Raw genomic sequence first — 19,760 nt, forward strand, 5'->3', positions numbered from 1 at the left:
TTTTGATTGAAATATGTATTGTGCATATTTTTAGTATTTGAATAAAACTGGATAACATATTAAAACTGTAAACATACAAATGGTGATGTACACTAAAATGTTTTTCCTCCATATATATTACAAAATATTTCCGCAAGTTATAACTGTTTTTCCATTCAAATAGGTTTTCTTTTCCGTGTTTTCAAGAACATCAACGATTTTTTCTAATTTCAGACCGAAAATGCGCATTAATCCAGCCATGGTATAAACCTGAAATCACACCATAGCTACCGCAGCCAATAAAGACCTTCTAATCTATTTATACCAACCAATTTATACTAAAAGCAAGATAAACACTAAATGATAAATGACAGTTTAATTCAATTTGCAAATGGAGTTTACGGCAATTACATCGTATTTGCAGTAGCTGTATATATCCATCTTCCATTGCGGAGTATTTTTGTAACTTACTTTCCAGTCATAAATCATCGCAAATGGACATTTTTCCTCAACTTGTCTTTGACAACAAAACGCCTTCAATTCTATGTTTGAACAATCGCGATGGTAAAAAAATCAAAGTTTTTCATATCCCTCCGTGCCTGTCCATTTTAAATGAAAGGGCAGCATTTCCGTATTTTGATATTCAGCACGTCTGGTTCAGTAAATTGAAATATAAAAATCGCATGTGCAATAGTAATTTTTGTCTAGAAACATAAAAATAGTTATATTAAAATTTATGGCCCATGCTGAATAGTGTAACAGTTAGCTGACCGTTCCTGTACAGGGTGGTTCTCATGGAGGAAACTGCAGCAAGATTTTTAATTCGTATTAAAATTTTTTTTTAGATATTGGTAGCAGCACTAATTATGAAATTTGCTAATCTACTTATTAGTAATAAATCATCGAATATATTACTTTACCTATTCGTAATAAGTATATCACAACATATCTCATGTTGTTACGTTACTCCACCAAATGTTCTTTCAATATGGTAATTAGTTTGAGGGATATCCAAAAAAATGTTCAATTCAAACTTCGACGGCCTGTATCTCAGAAACGGTGCGTCTTAGAGGGATAGCGCATATTATTTTTTGATTCTTATTCGGTTTCAGAAATTCCTGCCAGGGAATCGGACCATCCTGTACATATTAGTTCAATTTGAACAATATTGCTAAATTGACGCTGCAGTAGAAAAGAGATATCAAATGTCAAATTAGAGAATTTTCCTGGGAATCGTATTTCGACCACTGAATTATATATCAGCTGCCAGACGCGTTTTCAAAAATACTTCCTACTTCCTGAAGTTTACTTCCATCGAGAAGTGTTAGGAGAGAAATTGATTTTTCCGTTGCTCATGCAATGCATAAATATCCAGAAAATCGATTAAATTTGATGACCACTATCGATCTGTGATCACTTAAATATATATTTATTCGGATCTGGACGACTGGGGTGCCAGAGTCGGATCTGAACGACCACCTTTCGGACCTGGATGGTTGAGATGCCCCTTTCACCATACCAAAACTAAGAAAATTTATTTAAAAAAGGCGAAGTCGAAGAGAGTCCATTAGGAAATCCAGGGCCAAAAATTCTATTGTCAGCACGGCGAACTCAACCCAGGGGAGAAGTCGAGACTAATTGAATTCTCTATAGACTTGTATTCGCACGAGGGTGAATTGTAGTTTTACTTGTACACTTAGACTGGAAATTGCACTCATTAACCAGATCATTGCTAAATTAATGCGAAAGGTGCTGCGCAGCTACCTATATTGGCATCCACTCCGGTTCTTCGAGACGAAAAAATTTAAATATACTTCAATTAGAATCCAATTTGGCCAAGACTAATTCCTCTTTTTGCTCTAAAGTTCTCTTAAAGTTTTCATTTGGCATTAAGAAACTAACTATAACCAGCAAAGTTTCCTAAAAGCGAAAACTGCCAAAACTAATTCCCGTTGGCCAAACGTGTTCTGCACGTAGAATGTTTAATCCATTAAATGGCTGCTCAGATATAGGACATTCATTTCTGGAGAGGTTAAAAGACCATGTCATCCAAGCTTGAAATATTTTCCCGTAGTCATTTCAAACCATGGAGACATACGTTGGCCAGCACGTTTGCCAGATCTTTCCCTATTTGACCTTTATTTACGGAGAGTTGTGAAAGATCTCATTTAAAATCTGTAGCCACCGACATTAATGAAATTTCATTACACTGATTAAACTGCAATCTTAACTTGTGATAGTTACTGAAATCCCCTTGGTTGAGCTGCAGCGACAGTCACCCTGTATAGGGACACGTCGGTATTCGTATGTCATTGTTTCAAGCACTAACGGAATACAGTGAAATCCCTCAAAGAGCTAATCAATTTACACCATTAATATTTTAAACCCATGTAGTTTTCATTAGAGTTTTATCGATTTTCAATCACCAACAGACATTTCAGAAATTCTTACAATAAAAGTAGTTTAAAATCGTGTCTCATAATAAATCGCCTTGATGGCAAAACAAAGGTAATGGACATCGATGACGATTTCGGCCATCCATCGACCAAATAAAAATTACCATCGCCTCGGATATACGGACAATCGGGTGTGACATAAATGGGAAAAACGTCCCGCCAATGGAAATGGATTCTCCTGGAATAATACGCAAATTAAAATTCGATCCGGTGCGACAACAGACGAATGTGATTAATCAAAATTCCATTCTGATGCAAAGTTTTGCATCACTTATTCTACAAAACAAAGATACCTTAAGCAAAAAAATTAGCTCATGGGATTACGGCGATCCATTTCCTGTTGAGTGGAAAACTTATTAGTGGGTTTAATCAAGCAGATAGTTGCCTGTAATGGAAACCAGTTGTGCTTTAATGGAAAACTATGGAAGGAATGAGTAAACAAGGCAAATGTCATTTATCAAATAATATCTCGTGGATTAAGTCCACGTTTCCAATCGATTTCCATTGGTCGAAATTGATTGTTGTAGAGGGGAGGGTCACGGGGCGGTTTCGTATTTAAAGACGAATTAGCCATGGTTGAAATGAGAATGGTGATAAAGTTTGGTTTGGGAATTCGATGGAGGAACTTTCGATTATTGTAGAAAATGGAGGGCTGAGAGACTTGTGATAGCTCAGGGTCGTCACTGATATTTCGGCAACTTTAAGTGGGGAAATGATTTGCAAATTAAAGGTCGGTCCGGTGCGAGAACAGGCGAATTTGATTAATTAAAATGCCATTACCAAAGCCTTGGTTTAGTAGATGCGGTGCGAAATTGTGCATTTTACATCAGGATGCAAAATAAGTGATGTAAAATTTTGCATCACTTATTTTGCGTCCTGATGCAAAATGCACAATTTCGCACCGCATCTACTAAACCAAGGCTTTGGTAGTAGGTACATAAAAACCTTTCATGGTATACGACTGATGTATACCATTATACCCAAACACTCGCCGTCTGTTGGAAGGAAAAAAATGCCGAACGTAGATACGGTAAACAGTAACAGTAAACAGAGTTAATTAGTTATGGTCGCTGTGGGGGAAATGTGGGTTTTTATCTCAAAACTGGTAATAAATTATTTCAAAGTAGGTATCGGAACGCAGACAAAATTATCATTTTACGAATAAATAAAACAGGATTTCTAGACAATTTTTAATAACCAGCTGACGATATATAAAAGCCAATAACAAAGTTTCCGGCATACGTCTTGGGTCCCATATTGGCCTGCTGCGGCACTGAAAGCAAAAATAAACTCATTAAAAATTCGTTTCTACAACCATAAAATTTCCATGCACTTATAATTATACTATTAATAAATTGTACAAAAAATGAATTCAATTTTTACTTTAAGCAATACATTAGGACATATTACTGTTAACAACTTCCATTGAGTTATTGAAATATTTCTGTGGTAAAAAATTGATGCAAAAGTTATCTATTCTTTAGCATTTATGGCTGAATTTATTACAAAAACTTGGAACGTCTAAGAACTTTCACGCTCCATTTTATCTGATGCATTTAGATGTCTGCATTAAAATTCTCTGAAGTTTTGAGTATCTATGGGATTTCTCCCTGTTGCCAAACCACCAATTCATCTTTCCCCCATTAAAATAACCTTAAACAAATCATACTCACATCACGCCGCAATACACCGATTTTTGCAACAATCGCAAGGATCTTGAATCAGCTTCTGGCCGTTAGGACACTCATTCTGGCACCATAAACATTCAGTGGAACGTGAACAAGGTCTTGCAGCCTCTGCAGTAAAAGCCATCAGACCTATCATCATGAAAAGGAAACATAAGAAGGCAAATTTCATTGTTGCTTTATCGAGGAACTTCTGTCGTATGACTACTGGTGAATCGTGTTGCTTTATAACTATAAGGTATTAATAGTAGGGATCCCCTGGTAGCAGGAATTTTGTTATGTACGTGTATATTTTAATTATGGCAATTGTTTTCTTGTATAAATGTAAATATTAAAAACACGTTGCAGTTTCGTAAATTGCAAAATATGCTTGTTGCTTGGCCGTATGCATCTGCTTAGAGTTGTGCAATACTAGGTGGAATATAACATAAGTGTTTAAGAAGGCCCTTAAAGTATACGCAACATATTGTAACACACAACGCTCAGAGCAGTGTTTAATAAGGTGCAAGGACTCTTATTCATGAGTATTATACACATTTTTTGAAATTTTCACAATTATCACCTGTAAATTTTCCATTTGCCATATGGTCAGGATTTAAGATCCTTTAAAATTCAGTTTTCTCGAAACATGAGGAGATGGCGTCAGCTGTTATGTTTTGTGTTATGGGTATATGCCATCCACCATATTATCAAGAAACTCTTTAAAATTTTATTATGTAATTTTAGTAAAATTTCCTCCAAAAGCTTAAAACCAAGTGGCACCTAGTAAATCCTCCATCACTCTGCTTTGGAGAACTTTAACGTTGAGAGACGGCACCACCTGCTATTTATGGCCGGTTTAAGGCATTATCTTTTGTATTATGAGAAACTGCTATTCGCCATATTATCAAGAACACCTTTAAAATTTTCCATATTAGGCAATTCAAATAATAAATCTCCTTAAAAAGGTTAAGATCAGGTAATACTTGGTACACCTCTCTATCACTCTTCTTTACCTTTTGCAATTTTCCAAAGCGTTGTTACAATTAAGATGCCTATAACATTGTTTCCATACTAATCATGTGTGCATCATAAAGTTCTATATTATGCGCGGTCCAGCGTAATGAATATTATAATAATACACATTACGCATTCATTAGTTTTTCACGTCAACAAACGCAAATTTGGTTCATATACGATTCCATTAACTCCGTCAACTTTCCCTTGAAAACAAAGTTGAGCCACATTTAAATATTTATTTCTACTTTACTTTTATACATTCGTCCAATTTACTTTCTTATATAACTTCCGAACGAACAAAGATGAGAACAAAAGTTTCGTCAGCTTGACCCAAAACTCCGTTCTTATACACCAAATTTATCCCCAGACATAATCGAAAATGGGTCTCAGGATAATGACGGTGGAAAGTTCTCTAACTTTTCTGAATACTTATTGAAGGGTATATGGCTCCGTTGATGAAAGGAGAACTGAGGAAATAATTAACTGAGTTTGGTCAGTTTGAAGTGCTGATGTGGGAACGGCAGCTCAATGTACCGTTTATGGGATTCTTGTAAAGTTTACGTAAAAATCAGAGGAGCGCGATAAAATTACATTTATCTGTAACTTTAATTATTTTTTTCCATTAATTGCTGCTAACAGAAGTTTTTACTACTGCATCAATTCATTCCAAATTTCACTACAGTGACATAACAAAATGGAAATACCTCTAGCTGGATCTAAAGTTTTAATGGTCGAAATGCGAATTTCAGCGGAAAAACCGCGAAAATTTGCATTTTTCCCTCGTTCGGCTCATTTCCCTTTTAGGTTAATCAAGATAAATCGAACATTTCCAGGGAATTCTAGATTGCAATGTGGTGCCAAGGTTCGAATGCTCTTGATTGCTGCAAACTTCAGTTGTCCACTTAACTTAGAAGGGTCAAAGTGAATGTGCAAATGAGGTTTAAAATTACGTGAAACTTTAGCCTTTGCCAGGTAGAGAGCATCGTTCTTCTTGTATGACATAACTGACTGATTCAACATGCCGGACATGGACAGATCTAATAAAGTACCTAGAAGATGATATACAGGATTCGCCTTTGGGAGCTGACACAATCCGTATATAGAAAATTATAAGTTTAATGTACTTTTGCAGTTTATATTTTTGTTTTGTGAAGAACCTGACATAGTAAAAAAAAATAAAACAAACAATTAAAATAAATATTGAACAATTCGCTCGTGTCAAGAAGCGCTGATGTATCTATTACCTATATAGCACAAAATAGTTTATAGTTTTTCTCGATTTACTTGAAAAGGATTCATTTTTAACATTTATGATGTATATCTTATTTGTTAATCTTTTTTCTGTCAATCTAATGGTGTAAAAATAATTGTAGGGTGTTATTCGAAAGAATGTTTTTTTTTTAATTTTAGAAATTCTAAATTTTTATAATTTTTTTCAAAAATTTTTCTTAATTCTGCAATTGTTTATAAAAACTTGTTAGTTTTCCGTTAATTTAAGATTTATTTAATCAACTTATGTCAAATAGTTTTATAGATAATTGAATTTAAGTAAAGCTCTACAAGTGTTGAAAAAGTGACAAAATTAAAATAAACCAAAAACAGTTGAGATCGGTACTATGTTGTATTATGAAATTTCATTAAAAAAACTGACGTGTTTCATTTAAACAGTAATGAAAGAAGGGTCAGTTTCCAGTTTAACCGGAAGTCAAATCAGGTTGAGAATGTTTATACAATGTCAAGTTTTTTCTACAAAACAAAACTACAAATTTGAAAAATACATTAAACTTGTAATTTTTCATACACGGATTGTATCAGCTCTTAAAGGTGAACCCTGTATGGGGAGTTTCCGATTTTATGTGACAGCGATTATCCCTAAACCTAATGGAGATAGGAGATCGGTTTAAGCACGAAAGTCTAAGATTGGATATAATTTTAAGCATACGGGGTGGCTTAACAAAGTGCGTTAGAATTAATTTTTTTGTTTTACATTTAACTCTGTATATTGTTACCTTTTTTGTGACTCCTTGCAAATTTTTCAAATTATTTCGTTTAAGATGTTTTACTCCGATTTTCAACCGTTTTCGGGATATCGACGTATAGAATTGTTTTTTTTTTTACTTTTCGAGACTACTAACTTTCGAATGGCTTTGGCATTTTTCATATGTTTTTTTCAGATTGCAAATTTTTGATATTTCTCGAAGTTAAAAGGGTGCAGTATGTCAAACCTTGGTATTTCGAGAACAGTTGAAAATCGGAATGAGGGACTTTACACGAAATAACCTTAAAAATGTTTGAGAGATCTAAAAATGCAACATTATATCGCGGATTCTGTTTAAAAAAAAATGAATCCTTATGGACTTTTTTGAACCACCCCATATGTTTAGTATATATTATATAAATATATTACAATTTTAAAGGGCTGAAAGATCAAAAGGTCGGTAGCTTGTTTCTGTGATTCTCGATTTCTTGATTGATTCTTCGATAGATTGGTTCAATGAAATAAATATTATTACTACTACTATTAGGTAATAAAAATATACATATATGTACCTCCGCCTCAGTCCCATATCTTTTGGATTTAAACCGTTCTCGTATCTCTTCGATATTTTAAGATAATCGCCGTCTTACTCTTTTCACTTTCCAAGAGCTTTAGTTGGGAATAAAATCATTCAAAGCTACGGAAATTGCGGCTCGATAAGGAACTTTCGATAATAAATATTTATTATTTCAGGTTTTTGTTTAATATATCGTTGTAATTATTTCGATTTTCAATCGGAAATTTAATAAATCGTAAAGAGGGGATTGGATTTTAACAATGCAAAAAATGATGAATAACTTGCACTCCATTTTACTTCAAACTCACGTTTTAACAAATTCAAATTACCTATTTTGGATATTCGTTTTTGGAATTGTTGGCACACATTATTTAGTTCCAAATCCCATATGGATTAAATTTCTTTTCATAAGTATTTAGCACAAAAAAATCGATTGACTCGTGCAAGGATGGACCTAAAAACGACATTAGTCAGGCAATCTGAAGACATTAAATCCCAATTTTCCATCAGTTCCAAATCAGGCAACTTTATTAAATTTTTCCCTTCTTTTAATATCCCAAATCTGTGCTATTTCCTTTCAGCTAGGGTGCTTAGTAAGCTTCAAAAATGCCCATTAGATGCTCATAATGACCTGGTATTTTGTAAGTGAAAGATTAGAAAAACCTTTAAAGCTATGAATTTCTTGCTTATCGAACTTCAATCGACACAGATTTTTCAATTCACCTAACTATTGTGATATTACTGAGTTTCAACATTCACTAAGACTTTAAAACCTTCGGCTTGTCGACATGCAAAACTGGCCTTTTGGTGCCTTCAGCTCGTTTTGACTTTTATTAAATTCAACATGAATTCTAAACAAACTATAACTTCACTGAAGGGCCCTGAAAGCTGCTGAAATTCCTAGACATAAATCTTTTAGATAAATTCGAGCTGAAAGTTGGAGATTTCATCTGCATGTCATATCGTTTTCGAAATGAAATTTAGACAGTTAGTTTTATTTTCGTTGCTGGAAAATTTACTTTTGCACGATGTTTTGAGGGAAATGTTTGAGTTTCTGCATAGAACTAACATAAGGGAATGCGGTTGGAATGAATACCTTTCTTTCCTCTTGAAAGAACGCAGTTTGTCGCGGAATTCAATTTAACACCATATTAAGAGACTTCAAAGAAAACTCCTGCACATAAGACAAAGCTTAGAACAGTTTTATTATATCTGCAATGAAAAGGGTTGCGAACCTTCGGAGTGCACCAGTAAATCGAGTCAGACACTTGAACCCCCACAAAAGTGTCACCCTTTTGTTGTCCTTTTACGAGCGTCATGGGAAATTAAATCTGTTCAGGTCAAGATTTCTTGGAGAGGCGCAGAAACATTTCAGATGTGTATTTTTAAAGAAAATACTAAACTTTTGATCGAGTAGGGATTGGGATTTTGTCGTTTTAAAGCGCCTTATGTGACAATACTATTAGGCAGAGTTTTTCTTTTTATATAGAAACTTGAAGGTTTGCGGGGCCTATTCTTTCAGGAAAAAATGTGGAAAATAAACCCTCACTGAGAAATTCGATCAATAGTAAAAATTTAGTCAAAAATAGACACAGTCAAAATTGCATGTATAATATTCATTCGCCACACTGTCTAGATTTTAAGTCCCCTTAAAATTTAGTTTGCTTGATACGCTAAAAGATTGCGCCAGCTGTTGAGGCATTATGTTTTGAATTGTGAGATTTACCATCCGCCATATTATCAAGAAACTCTTTAAAATTTTAGTAACTAATTTTAGTGAAATGTCCTTAAAAAGTTTGAAACTAGGTAGTACCTACTAAAGCCCCTATCACTCTCTTTTAGCTTTTGTAACTGCAGTAAATTCCGAATAAACACAATTATTTTTCAAACTCTAGCTATTCGTTGTCTTAAAAACGAACTTAGAAAGCAATTATTTTGGCTTCCCTCGTTCTCAAAAAGATGATTTCATACAACTGCAGTTTACAACCATTACTTCCAGCAGCAGGAATTAAAACATGTATTTGGCCCTGTTCCAAAAATGGGCAACTTTCTGAAATTATTAACGCAGAGAAAAACTTAATTTATGGTTATTAAGTGTACAAACAAGTTGATATTTTATTTTATCGTGGACTTAGATAATGGGCTTAAAGTCACTGGCATATTATTTACGGGCTCATAAGGTGTGAAATTGTAACATTTCTGCGACTTTAACGAAATTTCGCCAGCCGGCCTGAAAAGTGTCCGGTTACCGTGACTTAGTGCCCTATTGCAACTGCAACAAGTGGTTATCATGGGCAAATTATCCTCATAAGAGCCTCGTTGCGACCTAGAAAATGGTGGAAATCCACTTTAGGTAATGGCTTCTCGGCAAAAAAGAAACCAATCTAACATATTGCAGGTCAGGAGCTGTTGAAAAAGTAAAAAGGTTCATTTCGTTTTGCTCTTCTGACTTCTTGTACAGGGAACAAAATGGATATTTTTACCTTGTTTGAATCGACCGCGCATTTTTAGCACATACATCTTATAAAGCTATAATTGCATTGCGGGCCATGTTCAGCAATGGAATGCAAAGAAAAACGCTGTTAAATTTCCTAGAGGTGGAATAGTGCACGTTCCAGGGCGCCATTATGCTGGAGCGTGGAATTAAACTGATGGGTTTGCACAAAGGGCCTGGAAAGAAGGGGTGTTTATGCGAAATCTGGGATTGCTCAATTTCAAAAGGAAATCGAGAAACTTTCCCGATATAGCACTTCTTTTGTAGTGCCATTATTACTTTACATCCAGTTTAGTAACTCTATCTCTTGACATTAAGAGAATTCAGTGTTTCCCTATTTAAACTGCTGTTAGGTACGGGAGTTCTTCACCGAAAGTGCAATCAACTTTCCTTACTATCGAGGACTTTTTCCGATATTCAACGGAGAGCTCGACATAATAGGCACTTCCGATGTCGGATTTCAAGAGTTTGCCAGAGTGGTTAAGAATCCTGACTAGGGCTCAAACTTTGACTTATAAGAAAATTAGTTTTGTTTTCATAAATCTATAGTGCCCTCTTGCCCAAGTGACCAACAAAGCGCAGCTCGTTTTACGCCCCAAACCTGTGTGGGTCGATTTACCACTGCATTACGAAAATCCCCAAAACACACAACCTCTTCCAGCGCAGCTTTAATAAAAGTTTCGAAACAGTCTAGTCGTATTGTATGCTTACAAAAGTCTGCTCCAGAGCACATTTAATTTATTGTTAAATTGAAATTCGATGGGAGAGTGCTCGAATCTGATGCCCAGAATATGAGCAACGTGGGGACCATTTAATGCAACGAACTTTTGTCGTAAAAATGTTCAATCGGGTTGTGTCATTTTGTTTCTTTTGTTTCCACTGAAGAACGTTTCATGTTGGTTTGTTGAATCAATAACTGTTAAATAAGGCATTTTTCTGGCCTCGCGCTTCCATTGCTGACTCAGAATAAACGGCAATACTCCTCTTTTTCTAACGGAATGAGGGTTTATCCAAGTTAACGTCTGGTCGTTAAAATCGTGCAGTGCTTCCAAATAATTTTATCAGCATTAAGGAATGCATTCAATTAAAAATGGCTGTCTCTCAAAGGCTATTTAGAGTTGGTAATGTAAATAGAAGCAGGTTGTAACGAAAGGAGGAAAATTGTAGTGAACCTTAACCTTAATTAAAACAGGATGGCTGAAAAAGTTTCTCGTGTTTTTTAAACACCCGTTAAAATTTCATACTAACTAAACAAGAATTTAAATTAGGTTGGAATGCCGAGGACGTCGATGGCTGCGAAAGTTGTAAAGTTTGGCAGCTAAGCACACAGCCATTTTAATTAAAGAAATTATGAATTTTTCTGGTGGGTTATTTTCAGCAAACAGAAACAAGAGCGGCGTTTTAATGTAAACGCCTTTGAAACCAATTACTTCTGAATGTTCGGGACTGAAAGACTGGGTATAAAGACAACGTTGATAATGATATTTGAAGGCGATTTCGTGCTTTAATAAGTTCTCATTAATGACCGCGCATTATTCTTCTAAAATTCGAATGTAAAGTGAAGCGAAAATTCCGCTATTTGTCGAAGTCGTAGCCGCCAACTTAGAACTTGATTATATCAATTAATCTATTATGCGTTTTTTTTTCATAATCAGAAGAAAAGGAATGAAGTTGGACAGAACTCTGCAGAAAGGTTGAATGGATTGTGCGATATTGGATAACTACGTGGAACTTCATAATAGACCATTCTAATGGCTGAATATTCTGAAGAAAACATTCGCCACAATGTCTGGAAAGAACCAAGTAACTTACTCGAAATGGGACTAGATGGTACCACCATGTACAATAGGGTGTCCCAAAAGAAATTGGACAAAGAGCAACGGCAAATTCTTGCCATAAAAATATTAACATCCAGCGCAATTGTTGTGTTTCGAAAATTAATATTAACGAAGATACAGGGTGTTAAAGTTTAAATTTTATTTTAAATTTTACTTCATATTTTCGCAGTCCTTCGAGCTATGGAACTGAAATTTGGTATACGGGAGTTTTCAAATGTGACAAACAAGGTAGTGCTGTCGGTTTTATTGTAGCTAATAGAGAACGCCACTTGAAACTCTCTTAGCTAGTTAAGAGGGCTCTAATTTTTGTTCTCGCAGCTCCAGTAGCTCTACTAATATATAAGGTGTACAAATAAGTTTCTGCCGTTTAACAAAACATGGCTCCACCAGAAGATTATTTTGAAATTGTCAGATGTAAAACGTATTATCGTAAGTTTGGTCATCTAGTAACAACAGAAACTTGAAATATTAGGGACTCCTTATCAGCATCACATAATTTGTTTCGTTTAATAGTCAAGTTTTGCGCCGAATAAGCGTCATTTGCGGGAACTTTTAATTTACTTCTTTAATTTGAAGAAATCTGCAGCTGAGGTGCATATGGTGAGGCTGCTTTAAGTGAGAGAAGTTGTCGCGAGTGATTTCACAAATTTAAAAACGGTCAATTTGACGTGGAAGACCTAAAATATACGAAGATACGGAATTGGAAGTATTATTGGAGACCGAACACAGCCATTAATGGAACTCTCTACCGAACACAATTAATGAGATTGAGCCGTGAATTCAAAGAAAAATGCGCTCATTACTACTTTATACACAAAAAAATTATTCTCCTACGTGATAATGCTCGTCCGCATGTTGCGGTGCCGGTCAAAACCTATTTGGAAACACGTAATTGGGAAGTCCTACCCCACCCGCCATATTCACCAGACCTTGCTCCATTTGACTATCATTTATTCCAGTCAATGGCACATGCTCTGTCTAAGCAACGCTTTACATCATATGAAGATACCAAAGATTGGGTCGATTCCTGGATAACCTCAAAAGATGAAGAGTTTTTCCGATGTGGTATTCGAATGCTACCAGAAAGATGGAAAAAAGTAATGGCTAGCAATGGACAATACTTTATTTATATAATACTTTTTTATAAAACATAATGCGCCATTCTTTCACAATAAATTCCTAATTTTTGATGTCAAACAGGGGAAACCTATTTGTACCCCTTATAAATTTCATTCTGTTTAACATTCTAGATAAAAAAAAGGTATACCTGGCAGTAGCCTTAAACCCTGATAGCTGTGTGAAAAACATGTTTTTGAAATTAAATTCGCATGACCGATAAACTTTGATGTTGTTTATGAAACAGCTTAGATCTAAATATACCAAAAAACTCAGGGTTTTTTTTATTAAAAAAGGGCAGAAGCTAACCCTTCAGTAATGCGCATATCATGTGAAATTGGAGAAGCAAATGTATGCAAATCCTCCTCAAAACCTTTAGGGAAAAAAGGCTTACCCCATTCTTTTTAATTCGTTAAACCTAAGGGCTGTTAATACTTTAGTGGGCTTTCAACCTTTTTTTGGATCCAATTATGTGAAGCAGCCCCTACAATAGGGGTTACATTATTTGGATTTAGGCCTTTTGTTAACATGGAAGGCAAATTGTTCCAGTTTGTCTTACAAGGACGAGTTATTTTCCTTTGCGATGGTAATTGATTGACTTAATTGTGTCCTATTGAAATTTGAAAGTTCAGCAAATAGCATTAGGTTTCTAGTTCAGCATAATGACTGGCTGCCTTCGTTTCTATGCAAATGATTTCAACTAGTCATGGGCTTTGACTTCTGTTATTCTATTGTATTAATTATCGCTCCAATTCACGAATCTGATGGAAACTCCCTAATGCCAAAAGTTCCAGGAGAAGTGGGAGAAAGTTGAATCCACGCTTTGTTTACCATTTTGTGTTTTAAATTTTGCTTACTTATTGCAACAGAAAATTGCCAATTTTAACCATTTTGACGTATACTTATTTTCCCTTACGCTGAAGCCTTTTATTAAATCTGGAAATAACTGCTGGAACATTAAATATAAATTGACAGGAAACGCCCCAATTAAATAATTAATATAAATTATGGAGGCTGCAGGGAGATTCCTCGTTAATAAATGAAGCACTTGCCGGTCAATTGATCCACTTCCCTTCTTTGGGTACTTATTTACTCAGTCGGCAAAAAAATTTCGTTGTCCTGCATCAAGAAATGGGACCTTTTATGGTTCCAAGTTTGGAAACACAATAAAAAAAACAAGGAAAGTTTTATTTCTATTTCGCATGTAAAAAGGCATTTATGATGATCCTGTCAGTGGTTTTTCACTGCGAACCGCTGCGGTTGATTTATTGTTTTATGCGATGTAAAACTTTTTACATCTTTATTCCTTCGCATTTCATATATGCTGACATCCACATGAAAAGAACTAAAAAAGAAGGCTCACAGCCAGGTAAGCATGGCAGGCACATAAAGAAATGTTTTCCCTTGGTTGGCTTCAAACGCTCCAGGAATTTATTGAGAAATATAAGGGTGACAGGGAAGATAATGGAAAGAAAAATTATGAATTAAAAGGACGTTAAGCTGCTTCCTGATGAATGGTACCATATTTTTTTCCAGGATCAGCATGAAACAAGAATTTTATTGCGGTAGAGATAATAATAAAGATCTCCGTGTAATTTGGATAATTGTATTTCCATAAAGAAGATAAAAACTGGTCTGAAGAGGCCCAACTTTTTCTTGCTTCTTGCTGAATTTAATTTCGCTTAAAAAGGGAAACAGAAGACTACATAAATTAAGGTTACGCAAAAAACAATCTTCCTTGTACTACCAGCTTTGCTGGAATTGGTGAGGCAAAGTAGTTATGCAAGAATATATCATTATGCCGGCATAGTTCTACTTACAAAGGACTTAAAGGATTGTTTTTTGTGCCACTTTATAGGAGATTTAATACAATTATCCACCTCTTAACTCCAAAACATTGCGTTTTAGGCTCGAGTTCGCAATCTCCTCTTAAGCTCTTTTTGGTACATGCCATTACGAATTTTTTATCTCTTTCTCTCTTTCCAGAGCATCTGTACTTTTAGTTGCAAACCCTTTTAGGCAGGGCATAAGAACCTCCCAAAAAGGGCTGAGTTTCTTGCGCTACTTTCAAAGCTAGAAAGGTTATCCGTTTGTTTTCACACCCCCCTTTGATAAATGGGTCTTACTTTTACGAAATGGATCTATAGTAATTTATCGTTGTGCTGATTAATTGCGGTTTACAAGCAAGGCTCTATTAATTTCAATCTCGTTTGCACGTATCGTTCATAACCCCATTATTTTTTAATCAACTCTCATATCCCGTGAGGTATAAACTAAGGAAGAATTAGTCAGAAATTTTACGAGGTTTGATGTGTCATTTTAAGCCTACAACGAAGGCGGACTGAATCATTTTTAATGATATGTATATTTTGTATTATAATGGGTATTTTTTGTATTAAAATGGAAAATGTTTATTTTTAATGCCAGGTTGTGTTTTTTTTGGTCCACAGGGACGCTTGGAAGTGCTTTGTGTTGTAGTAGCCTGGTTTTTGTGTGAGTGATTTCCACGGATTTGTATAATAAACTTCAGAAGGTTGGATTTTTTACGATGGTTTTAAGGGAAGTAAACCGGAAAGATTTATAAAAGCTCTTAAGAAAAGCATTTCGCTTTTTTCGGGGGGAAATTAATCTATTTAGTATAAATTTGATTATAATTTGCGGTATAATAAACCTCCACCAGAATGTCAGGAGAAGCTATTTAACTTACTTGAACTGATTGATGTTGTTACTCGAAACTACACTTGTCCTTTATTTCCATAGCTTTTCCATATTGTTAAAAAAGTATTGAAATTTTAAATATGTTCTATTCCTTTGAGGTGGATTGTTCATTTTTCTTTCTACATGTTGTAGAAATAACACTTCATACACAAGTAAGGGTTATTGGAGCTGTGGAGTTGCATTTAGATGGTTTAACGAAAGCAAACTGGAAAGCCTTATAAAAGTTCTTAAGAAAGGGACTATCTTCTTCCAAGTATTTGGGAAAAATCAATCGATTTAGTATAAAATATTGAGATATTCAGTAAAAGTAACATTCACCAGAATGTCAAGAATATAAATGAAAAATATTAAATTATTAATCGAGAACACACCTTTTTCTCCAGATTGTCAAGAATATTAAAATATTCTTCGTATCAAAGAGAAATATTTCATTCAGACTTTTTTGGCTTACCAAGAAGGAGACTAGATTCGTTTGATCAAAAATTAACTTGAAAGTGTTTCGTAATATTAGCAGTAACATCGTCAGATCGGCTGAAATCAAAAATTCCGAGCGCAGCTTCACATGAGTACGCAAAGCAATTTGGCACTACTGAATCATTCAAATCAAACAACCCCAGCTGCAGAATCCCTGAAAGCAGGCATAATTTAGATTCATACATAATATAGGCATTTGGAGCAAAAATTCCCCACGAAAGTTATAATTGTATTTTTTCCTATATTCTAGAAAAGAGAAATTTTAAAATATTTCCCTATCGACCTGAGGGCTACATTTTAATATGCTGCCAAAGGATCGATGCACCATGGAGGGACATCATGTAGGATTTATTTTTAAACATCCGCATGCTATTTTCCGCATAATATTATTCAGACAGGGAAAAATCCCGCACCATATTTTGAAGATACATGTGGTCTCCAAGGAAGGTGCGTATTGGCTGGGCAATTTCGTGGAAAAGCAATTTTCCACCTGCTAAATCATTCAGATTGTACAACACGCAACCGTTTGATAGTAGGACGAGAAAATATATAGGAGAAACGATATAACTGAAAACTTTATGATTTCACCATAATATGAGCTGCGCTAGTGGGTGTTTAAATTTCATAGCGCGTTTTATGAGAAAACTATTTCGAATAATTTTCCCCAACTAAAACAGGCGCCCAGCAACTTTTTAAGATGAGCGAGTTTCGAGGAAATTGGAATATGCCTTATTTTGTGAAATATTCCAGCGCCTTGGAAAGTTTTAATCGAGTAAAGACGGAAGTGATGCAGTTTCAATTGAGGGCTATTTAGTTACTGAGGAAGGATTTGATGAGTGTTTGAGAAGAAAGAGGATTGCTAAAGGGGGAGTAAAGTGTTTCTGCTTAGTTTCAATCAAGTGGAGCGTCACATCTCTGACGTTCATCTTTCAGGGGTGGGTCTGAAGTGATTAAGTTTGCAATGTTTTGCTATACAGAGTATTCCATAATTCATGGTATACAACTGTACCATAAATTTTGCCTTCCTATAATTTAAATTTTGGCACTTCATAGTTTGGTTATTATTAACTTATGAATATAGGGAAATTAGGGTAAATCTTAATATTAATAAATGAGGAATATGTGGTTCAGCTATGTAGCATTAGTTATGGGACATCCCTTATTTCTTGAAGTAATTTTGCAAGCTCTGGATTTTAGAAACTATTAAATATCGGTGTAAGAATTATAGCAAAAAGCTAAAGCTCTAAATTGTGCCTTTTGAACTAAAAATATATACAATAATTCCGTATTTATTCTGTTCGAGAATTATGCTTCACACACAAGTATGAAGCCACCCTTGTTTACGTATGAGACGTTTCTAAACCAAACAAAAAAAAATATATATAAAATTGGATAAACACCAAAAAAATTGGAAATGTTAAATTAAATTTTTATTTGTTAGGGTATTATTATTTATTATTTTCAAAAACTTTCACGCTTCTGATTTTTGAAAATAATCAGTATTAAAGCCGAAAAAAGATTTTTTACAGGGTCGTAGGAATTTTACAGGGATTGCAATGCTCAGACATCCAACTTGCAAAACTCTATAGCACGCAAAGGTTAATTAGTAAATTTACTGGCAAAAAAGCTTAATACCAACACCAATTAAACTGAGACCTATAAAACGTTAAAGACGGATGTGAAGCTAGCAAATATTATTATAATTATCCACTTAGCTAATGGAATCGAGCCTCCCTTTGGAGAGGAATTTTATCGAAATGGATCATTGCGCACTAAAAGAAACTGAGAGGGTCATTTCGTGCATACACCCGCCGAACCAAAACGATTTTGAGTTAAGTGAGCAGAATTAAAATATGCCATTTTATGGGTCCGAATATTTGATGTAGCGAAATAGTTTTATAGATGTATGTGAAACCCTTGGGCTTTTGATGCTTCTGAGACATCTTGCGCTATTATATTCTCGACATGCCCTGCATTTTCCCTTTATTTTCTCGCCTATACGACACGTAAGCTGAATATTAAACCCTTGAAAAATAGCTTAACATTTATCTTGACAAAAAGGCGAATGTGGCCTACTTGCTACTTCATGGAATATATTCATATGAAATTAGGTTAGTTCAGGTGGAGTTGTACGTAGAATAATGTTGTTACAGTCAGTAGCTTGTTACGTAACGATCATAGCTCCAATAGCAATAACCCAATCCCCAAGAGAAGCCTCAATTCCATTAGCGTAAGTGGGAAATGTCCTCGATTGACATGGAAACCGAATTAATGCAAATATTTTTAAATTTATTCAATGTCGTACACCACACGCTAATTCAGTTCATATTGTAAATGTAAATTATTTATATGCATTAAAGCCCTAACAATTTATATTATTGAATTGTTGGGATAATTGGGAGTGAAAAGGACTTAAAATGGGAACAACGCAATTTTTCTCATAAACAAAAATAAATTCGATGGGTTTAATTCGATTTGGGCTGTCAAATGCGAGTTAAAATTCGGACTGCATAGACAAAGGGAAATTAGCAAAGTTCTGTTAATGAAAAGACTTGAATAATGGTACAGGTTCCACGGTTCAGTGAAGTTTATTTTTTGGATGAAGGGTTTAGTTCGGAAATCCAAAACTACACATTTAATATGTCAAAAGCTTGAATTTAATAGTTTTAATTAAGTTTTTACTGTGGTTTAATTCAATTTCCGAATTATTCAAAATGTAGATTTTAAATTCTCTTGTCAGGTTGGTTTAGACAGTGAGTTGCGGTATGAACTTTTAGCTGTATTCCAATTTTACAAATTGCGATTTACAAGATTTTACAAATTTTTCCAAACTGCCCTCTGGATCCCAGATTAATATTATTAAATCTGGATCCTACACCCTCCACCCTGTAAATTTATCCACAGATAATTTTTTTCACTGCGTAATAAAGCCCGGCAGAGAACAAAGCTCCGGACAACCGAAGGAAACAAATAATGAAGGCGAATTTATCAACTTTTTAAAAGCCTTTTATTGCAAGTTTCATCTTCTACGGCTGGTTTAATATAACTTTGTATAGAGCATTATTTAACGTCGGCCCAGCAAACTGCCGGCGAAGGATTTTAATCCTGGCTGTTTGCAGTGGTAGGAGTGCGACAAGATCAATTTGTTTTAACTCTGAAAGGGAGCGAATTTCCATGTAAGTCTAAATATCGAAAAAAAGAGAAATCAAGTACTTAGTCATTCTCAGAAACCCAGCATTGCATAACATGCAAAAAATGTGAAATCTTGGCTCAACTTAAGGGGCTCGTAACTTCGTTTGTGTTGGAGATAAAAACTTTCGCGAGGCGTAATTTTTTAACCCCATTTGTGTGCTTTAAGCTCATAGGAAATGTTTTGTGGAAGCGAGTTCCAGATTAGCAAATACGTGTTTCAGAGCGTAAATAGGACAAAAGCAACATTAGATTTG

At 34.8% G+C, this 19,760-nt stretch overlaps 1 protein-coding gene and 1 long non-coding RNA gene across 3 annotated transcripts in view; one reads left to right on the top strand and one right to left on the bottom strand.

The window, feature by feature from the left end:
* Syt7 (Synaptotagmin 7) overlaps positions 1 to 19,760 on the top strand; it is a 260,026-nt gene that overhangs the window by 21,161 nt on the left and 219,105 nt on the right. The gene's annotated exons all lie outside the window — the stretch shown is intronic.
* On the bottom strand, positions 3,612 to 4,366 carry LOC136416436 (uncharacterized). The gene is made up of 2 exons (XR_010752704.1): positions 4,109 to 4,366; positions 3,612 to 3,708 (listed from the first exon to the last, which is right to left on the bottom strand). It is a non-coding gene; the product is annotated as an uncharacterized lncRNA (long non-coding RNA).

Source organism: Euwallacea similis, chromosome 23, assembly GCF_039881205.1.
Source record: "Euwallacea similis isolate ESF13 chromosome 23, ESF131.1, whole genome shotgun sequence".
NCBI classification, from domain to species: domain Eukaryota; kingdom Metazoa; phylum Arthropoda; class Insecta; order Coleoptera; family Curculionidae; genus Euwallacea; species Euwallacea similis.